The sequence below is a fragment of the Rhinolophus sinicus genome, linkage group LG11 (assembly GCF_036562045.2).
Source record: "Rhinolophus sinicus isolate RSC01 linkage group LG11, ASM3656204v1, whole genome shotgun sequence".
In the NCBI taxonomy this organism is placed as follows: domain Eukaryota; kingdom Metazoa; phylum Chordata; class Mammalia; order Chiroptera; family Rhinolophidae; genus Rhinolophus; species Rhinolophus sinicus.
In genome coordinates this window covers 3,306,985-3,316,139 of record NC_133760.1, presented here as the reverse complement: position 1 = coordinate 3,316,139, position 9,155 = coordinate 3,306,985, and the positions used below count along the sequence as shown (strand labels likewise).

The window sequence follows — 9,155 nt, the reverse complement described above, 5'->3', positions numbered from 1 at the left end:
CTTCTATTTTCAAGTTATATCCAGAGTCAAACCACTTTTCACCCCTCCACAGCCAGGACCCTCAGCAGAGTAACCTCTCTCTCCCCTAGATTATTGAGGTCAGCTAGGGACTGGCCTCCTCACCTCCTGCCAGTCTTCAGTCTATTCTCAAAGATACCACAAGAGGGACCTTGTTACAACCAAGTCTGACCATGTCCCCCATCATTGTGGAAGTCCTAGGTGATTTTACAGTCACTCAGGGCAGAACTTCCCAACTGCTTCTGGTGAAGCACTTGCCCATCCCCACACCACCCACTCCTTCCCATCTATCATGGACACACTCTCACAAGATGCAATGCCAATGACTTATTAGAAATAGAAAACTAACCAGAAAAGAAAGCCATACATAATGGAAGTCCTTTGATATCATTAGATTTAACAGACTCTCAACTTGTTGTGGTTTCTAAATGATTGTGAAACCAGAGGCAAACTGAATCCAGGGCTTGTGCTGCCTGTGCCCCTCAGCCAGTAGACCAACACAGGAGTTGGGCAATAGGATAAGTATTTATTGTCTGAGCACCATTGATCTGAGAAGGCAGCAGGTTAACACCTTCAAAAACTGCCTTAACATTCTCAGACCTGCAGAGGGTATTTAAGGGAAAATCTGGGCGTCACTCCAGAGGTCACATGAGGCTTCCAGGGATCTACCTGGAGCCTTCCCTCTGGCAACATGGTTGTCTGGTGGCATCAGCAACCCAGGAACAATGATGGATAAGCCTAATGGTATTGCTCATAAATTTCAGGGTAATTTTCTAAAACAGGGAACTGAGTGTGATGGGACATTGCAAGCTCAAGCTGCAGAGGGATGGATGATCTATTGTTAAGCTATAGGTAGGTCAAGAAAAGGTGAGGCTAGGGTAGATGTGATGAGGCATCTACTATAGGGGTCCCAACCAGGCTCTGCTTCAATTGTTCTCAGTTTCCACTCTAACCTCACAGAGGGGAGAGTGAGGATGGGCATGTTCTACTGACCACACTCTAAGCAGCACTGACTTGGGGTAGAAGCCAGATGCCTAACAGTGGCCTAGAGACCCTGTTTGCCTGGCCTCCATGTCCTGTCCACCTCAGCTCCTCCTCTCCCCACTTTTGTTTGCTCTGTTCCAGCCTCACAGACCACCCAGAGTGTCTGGAACTCAGCAGCTTCACTGCCATCCCTTTATCATCTCCTCCCTTTGCATGGTACACCATCCCCAGTTACCCACACAGCTCCCCCTATATTCCCTTCAGGTCTTTGTTCAAACATCTCCTTTGTGACAACTACACTGGACATGCTTCCGAAAGTTTCAAACCGTACCCCAAAGTCCCTATGCAACCTATCTGCTAATTTTTCTCCTTATTCCTATCACCATAAGGCAATCTTAACATTCTGCCTACATATCTTTGTTTTCTGTTGATTGCTCCTCTTCCCCACACCATGGAATTTAGCCAAATGGAGGGCAGGGATTTTCATCTGTTATGCTGCCCACCATATTATTCATCAGTGGCCTACACAGAACCCAGCACTTGGAAGGTCTCATTCAGTATGTGTCCAATTGAAATGATATTCCAGCAAGAAAAGGTAAAGCCCCCAAAATGGTGTGGCAGCAATGGGGTGGGGATCAGATTAGAGGGAATTACGGAGAGTCTAATTCAACACAGCCTCGAGGAACAGACAGATGGGCAGCTAGCTATGTCCCCAAATCACCAGAGAAAAATCAGAAGTTAGAAAGGGAAACTCAGATGTCAGAAACTAGCAAAGTCCTGTGAGAAAACCCTGGGGAAATCGAGGCTTCCTTCAGGCTTTCTGGATGAGAGCCAAAGGCTACACGGAAGAGAGGAGTTGAGAAAGCACTTTAATTTGTCACCTATGTCATGTTGGGGCAGTTGCTGCTTTCCTTCACTGCTCCAGTCTTCAATGGCAAGAGGATATGAGAAAGTCAAACTGATCAGTGACCCTGTGGCCCCTGGGCTATCAAATCGTCTCCTTATCCTACAGAACTGGGGGACTACGACTTGGGATGGACACACCTCTGCCCAGTGCCGCTTCTCCCTGGCCATGTAAAGTTGAAAACTGACCAGCAGGGCCACCTAGTGTGGAGGCAGCTAGGATGTCCACCCTGACCCCTCATTACTATACACTCACCAGATCTAACAGCACATGGCTGAACTACATCTCTCCTCTATACATGGGAGACAGGATTTTGTACATTCAGGATAAAGTAACTAGAGAGGGAAGAAATGCATAATCCCTACCTCCCCCCAATCATATTAAATAGCCCATGCAATCTAGAACAAAGAGAGGAAAAAAATAATGAAGATATTTCAATAAGCATATAAAAATAATTAGGGAGTTAAGGAAAGAAAAAAAGCCACGGGAAACAAGGTATGCTAAAAGCAAAACAAAAAAAAATAAACCTGATAAAATGTTAGTCAGGGAAGATAAGTCTAAAGACAATAAAAAGAATGAAAATATTTTTTAAATTAGTAGCAAGATAGATAAGCATGTTGAGGAGAGCACCTAAAAATCAAAGGACACAGGGGCGGCCGGTTAGCTCAGTTGGTTAGAGCATGAGCTCTTAACAACAAGGTTGCTGGTTCAATTCCCACATGGGATCGTGGGCCTGCGCCCCCTGCAACTAGATTGAAAATGGCAACTGGACTTGAAGCTGAGCTGTGCCCTCCACAACTAGGTTGAAGGACAACGACTTGACTTGGAGCTGATGGGTCCTGGGGAAAAAAACACTGTTAACCCAATAAAAATAAAAAATAAAAAAATTGAAGGAAACAAACAAAAAAAGGAATAGAAAGCACAAAATAGCTAAAAAAAAAAAAATGATCTGCCATAGGAAGATGTATTTTTAATCTTCAGCACTTCCACTGTAATTGGTATTGAATAATAATTGTGTAATAAAGATAATAGAAATAGAGGGAGCACAATATGGTTACAAGGAGTCCCAAAAAGAAAGAAGAAAAAAATTGGGATGACCTAGTGAGAGGTGCATGAGTGGAGGGAGCCAGCAAGCAGCCTGTGATAGGAAAGGCCATGAAGTTCTCAGGCTGCACAGCCCTCAAGCATATGGTAGGAGATAGTTGAAGAAGTTCAGGGGGTTAGGCAGAAAGACACATGGTGGATGAGGTGGGGGACAGACAGGGTGTCTGGTAGGCTCACATTGGGGAAACCTAACGTTTGCATGTCTGAACACTGAACTCTGAAAATGCCTACATTTCATCCCAAATATTGTCTTGGCTCTACTGGAATTAGGATTCTCTCTCTCTCTCAATTCTGTCTTTCTCTGTCTCTTTATCTATATTCTGTCTTTTTTCCTCCCATGCCTCTATCCCAGGGTGTCAATTAAGACACATTTTACAGTCTTCACAATTTTACTCTTCAATTATTATTTGCTTACATTTGAGATGTTATGTGCTGAATATATACATTTTTTGAAATTCATTTTTACATTTTTTACAGTTGTATTGGAGTATAATTGGCATAGATGAAATTGTTTGTCCTTAAAGTGTTCAATTTGATATATCTTGTTACATGTACACAACTGAGAAAATACTTAAAATTAACGAATGTATTTATAACTCCTAAAACCTCTCCATCACCTTATGTCCAGGCAACAAATGATCCACTTTGTCACTCTGGATGTTTTCATTTTCTAGAATTTATATAAATGGAATAAAACCATATATGTACTCCTTTTTGTCTGGCTTCTTCACCTTGAGATTCATCCATATTGCATTTCATATCAATAGCTCATTCTATTTTATTGCTGAATGGTATTCCATTGTACAGATATACCACATTTTGTTTATCCATTCAGTTTTACAGACATTTGGATTATTTTCACTTTTGGTTAGTATGCTTAACGCTGCTATGAACAGTCACATGTAAGTCTTTATGGGGACATGCATTTTTCACTCTTCATCTGTAGACTCCTAGGAGTAGAATTGTTTATATAAATTTATGTTTAACATTCTAGAGTTGCTTTGCACATCGGTGGCACCATTTTCCATTCCCAGCAGTAATGCATAAATGTTCCAGCTTTGGGAACTCTATTGGTCACTTAGCATTGTCTAATTATAGCCATGCTAGTGGATGTGAAGTGGTATCTTGCTGTGGGCTTTAATATGCAATTCCCTAATGAATAATGATATGGAGCATCTTTACATGTGCTCATTTGATAGCCATATATTTTCCTTGATGAAATGTCTTTCAAATATTTTCCTCATTTTTCTTATTGAGTCATTTCTTTTCTTTTTTTTAAATTAAAGTTTATTGGGGTGACAATGGTTAGTAAAATTACAATTTTAATTTCTTTTTTCTTTTATGAATCATGCTTTTGGTGGTGTATCTACAAAATCTCTGACTAACACAAAAGCACAAAGATTTTATCCAATGTTTCCTTGAGTTGTTTTATAGCTTTTAGGTTATATGTTTACGTCTATAATCCATTTTGTGTTAGTCTTTTTAATATATATATATATATATATATATATATATATATATATATATATGTATATATGTATATATATATACATATATATATGTAATTTAAATTCTGTTAATGAGTATTCATTCTATTAATGGGCACCACATAAAACACTCCATTAAACCCAGAGAAGGGAAAGAAAAAGGGGAAGACAAAAAAAAGAAAGGAAATAAAAAAAATGAGAGCAATTAAAAATATCTCAATCTATTTCTACCAATCACTTTAAACATCAATGATCTAAATATACCAATGAATCAAGAGAATGAGAAGACAAGCCACAGACTGGGAAAAATGTTTGCAAAAGACTTATCTGATAAAGGACTGTTATCCAAAATACAAAAAAACTCTTAAAACTTAACAAAATGAACAGCCAGGTTTTAAAAAATGGGCAAAAGACCTGAATGTACACCTCACTTAAGATTTACAGATTACAAATAAGCATATTAAAAGATTGTCCACATCATGTTATTATGGAATTGCAAATTAAAACAATGAGATATCACTATACATATTTTAGAATGGTCAATATCCAAAGCATTGAGAACACCATATGCTGGTGAGGATACGGAGCTACATGAACTCTCATTCATTGCTGCTGGGAATGCAAAATAGCACAGCCACTCTGGAAGACAGTTTGGCAGTTCCTTACAAAACTAAACACACTCTTAACATAAGATCACAAAAATCATGCTGCTTGACATTTACCCAAATTCAAAATGTATGTTCATAAAAACCTGAACACAAATGTTTATAGCAGTTTTATTCCTAATTGCCAAAACTTGGAAGATGGCATTCAATATGTGAATGGATAAACAAATTATGGTACACACACTTCTTCACTGCTAAAGGGAAGTGGGCTATCAAACTGTGAAAAGACATGGAGGAATCCTAAATTTATACTGCTATGAAAGAAGTCAATATGAAAAGGCAACTGTATGATTCTTACTGTAAGACATTCTGGAAACAGCAAAGCTATGGATACAGAAAAAATATCCTTGGTCAGGGGTTGTGGGTAGGGAGTGTTGAATAGGTGGAGTATGTAATTTTTAGGGCAGTGAAGCTATTTTGCATGACACTATACTGGTGGATATGTCATTATAAATTTGTCAAAATCCATAGAATGTAAAACACAAAGAGTAGACCCTAATGGAAACTATGGACTTTCCATGGTAATGACATGTCAATCAATGTAGGTTCAACAAATGTACCACTCTGGTGTGGGATGCTGATAGTAGAGAAAATGGGAGAGTGCAGTATTTGGGAAGTCTAGTGTCTGCTCTATTTTTTCTAAAAGTCTAAAACTGCTTTAAAAATCTATTAATTAAAACAAAACCAAATTATATTCTATATAGCTAAATACCTGAAGCAGTAGTGGCAGTAACTTTTTGGCAAACCTCAAGTACAGAATCCGGACATTCACATCTGTACCCAAGGCATCAGGCAACACTGAGGATGGCCAGGACAGAGCACAGCAATCACTGGGATACAAGTCCATTTATCTGTGAGCCGTCCACCATTTATTCTTTATCAAGACATGGCCTATCCAAGAGGAATGATATGGGTGTATTCAAACCAGGCTGTTTCTCTTTCCCTATTGTAATTAATCTTTCCAGCATCCTCTTAACACATTCAGGGCATAACATATTCTCTTTCAGGTCTGGGTATGGGAAAGTATCCGTTACCCAGGCCTGACCTGCACAGAACTGCAGATGAACCCAACCCTTTGTGTCTGCTATAGACCACATACCACCTAATACTAGAGGTTCACAGCAGGAAGTTTACAGCAGAAGTAGGAATGGAGCATGAATTCACAGCATTATGTCAAACAGCTCTTGCAGCAATTCTTGCCCTTGCTGCCAAAATGGCTTCCTGAGCTGAAATTATCACTTCAACTCTATTGGTCACTTTCTCTCTCACTCATCTTACAACTTTTCTAACTCGTTGCTCTCTTGGCCACCATCTTGCATTTCCTTGAACTTGACTGCAATGTGGCCTTCTGTGGTGTTTCAGGAATATTCTTAATAGTCTCCATACTCCTTAGTCACTCATTTTTCTTCAGAGTAAGCATGTTCCTTGATCTCAGATGAACCTCTATTTTCTTGCCATCACTCCTCAAATTAAATTGTTGGTACCAGTTCCACAAAAGTGTCCCAACGTATTTTATTAATTGCAGGCAAAATGGTTGGTGGTGTGGGGGAAGACTGGTTTTGGGCAAGCTTTGAACTATTCATTCATTTGTGGAAGATAAACTTTATCATTTGTCCTAGGAGTCTTCAGGTTGGCTTCCGAGGTTGAAGAAACACTTAGTTCTATTTGATGTTCTTCACTAGGTTCCTCATTAACTGGAACCAATGTAAGAATCACACTTTCCTCACCTAATTCATCCTCAAAGAAATTCTTTTCGCTGCTATCACAAGTTGAGCTTGCCATTCCGAGAAACACTCAGAGGACAGCAAAGCCAGTGCAGTTAAGGATACCTGCAGTTTACTCCTTTTCACCTCTTGAGTTAATTCTGTATTATATAAGAATCTAAATTCATGTTTTTGCATGTGGATATCTTTTCCCCCATGGAACTATCTTGACTCCTTTGTTGAAAATCAATCGACTATAAATGAAAAAGTTGGTTTCTGGATTCTCAGTTCTGTTCCATTGATTTATATGTCTATTTTTATGATCTTGACTTTGAGGTAACTCTCCATCTGAATATATGGGTTATTTGTGAGATTACACTGGAGAATGTTTTTCACATTGCAGCATTTTACATTCCCATATTAAATGTACAAAAGTTCCAATTTCTTCACAGTCTCAGCAATACTTATTTTTCCTTTTTTAAGTCACCCTGGTAGGTGTACACTAATATCTCACTGTGGTTTTGATTTGAATTTCCCTAATGACCAATGATGCTGACATCTTAAGGAATTTGCTTCTGCTGTTTTCTATCTTTTCATAATCTATTTTCCCCTCTTTTCTGACCTCCCATCAGTGTATAAACATGAACTGACACCTACTCCATTGAAAGGAAACTGTTTCTCTGCCTCCACTAGCTCCTTAAAGCTCTATTCTATTTCCTGAGGCTCCCTGACTCTTTTTCTCCACTGCCCACCCCAATCAGGCTTGCAGCCCACATGTTAAATTTCTTCACCCATAGTCTGTCTTCTATTCCCCCAAATGAAGTCGGGAGAAACCCATTTTGTTTCCATTGAGTACACTCCACATAGCAGAATAGATCTCCAACAGGAAGTGGATATAACGTACTAGCGAATAGTGGTAATATATGACTGGAGTTTGTCATTTTGGGATTTTCCTCTTCTTATTCAGCTCACAAAATAATTTCCCTAACTCAAGTAAATCTCTTTTTAGAAGGGGCTCCTCCTGCTTCAAATAAGGTTTCATGCTGTACTCTGGATTACCGTGTACTCAGATCTCAGAGCTCAGGAGGCTGGGATTTCTGGGTGGACCCGACAGAAAGTAGGATATGGGCGTTGAAGGTATATGTGGTCACCAAGGTGTTTGGCAGAAACCTAAACTGTGCATGTGCAGGGTGACTTCACAAGGCTAGGTAGAGAATAGCTGCAGGGGCTCAGAACTGGCATCCGCAGATGCACAGGCAGCACAGTGCTGGTAATAGAATCCTGAACGGTCAGTGGAGACCCTAGAAAGCGCTCACCTTAGGAGTAACAGGATGTCCAACATTTATTTCATTTTTTCATATCAGATAATCCCTTAATCTGAAGAAAGCGTTGTGCTCTCCCTGTTCTCGTTTTCCTGAGGGAAGCTGGTAAATTCTTTTCCTCCCGAACCAGAACAGACATGCTTGTGAGTAGACCTACGTGTGATCTGAGGTCGCATCCGGGAGGGGGCAGTGCGGTCTGGGCACATTGTGGGTGGCAGGAGGAACGTGTTGTAAGTCCAGACCCCACGGAGCCCGGTGCCTCAGCTGGAAGGCAGGGAATCGCGAGCCTGAGGAGACATCCAAGCCTTTAAGGGCACTCCGTCGAAGCTGGGTTTCCATCTGTCCCCAGAGTCTTTGTTCCCCCTTTTCGGCCGAATGCCGGTTTTCACACACGGCCTCAGGGGGCGCCCTTCCCGGCCCGGAGAGGCGCGGCCGCGAGCTGTCCTGAGGATTTCCCGGTAGCAGCGCGGAGAGCTGCGGGACGCGCGAAGGGGACTCCAGACCCCGCGGGGGTTCCCGTGTCCCTCAGGACCCTCCAGGCTCCGGGTGCGACTTCCCCTCCGCTAGTCCGAGAACGAAGGCAGCACTCCTGCCCCAGGTCGGGCGCAGACCCGGCCGCTGGCGACTCGGCCGCAATCCTCCCGGCGGAGGCCGAGTCCCCACCGGTCCCTCAGAGGCAGAAACTCAACTTGTCGAGAGCCTCCGAAGCCAAATCCCGACCTTTCTAAGTGACCCCCAGGGGGCGCACATGAAACCGGCTCCTCTTCCACACACCTCCGGGAAATCTCGGTACCCGCCTACAGGGTGGAACGCTGCGGGACCACACGGCCCTACCGCGTCCTCCGCAACTCCGCGATCCTCTAGCCGAGTGCCTTTCGTGGGGGCCTGTGGCGCTGTGGAAACGATGTTACCCATAATACTTTGTGCCGATAGCCCCCCCCCCCCGTCCCCCCCGCAGGCGTGCAGCC

At 42.0% G+C, this 9,155-nt stretch overlaps 1 pseudogene; it reads right to left on the bottom strand.

Moving 5' to 3' along the window:
* Positions 1–2,517: 2,517 nt before the first annotated feature.
* On the bottom strand, positions 2,518–9,026 carry LOC109437563 (developmental pluripotency-associated protein 2; annotated as a pseudogene).
* Positions 9,027–9,155: the final 129 nt, after the last annotated feature.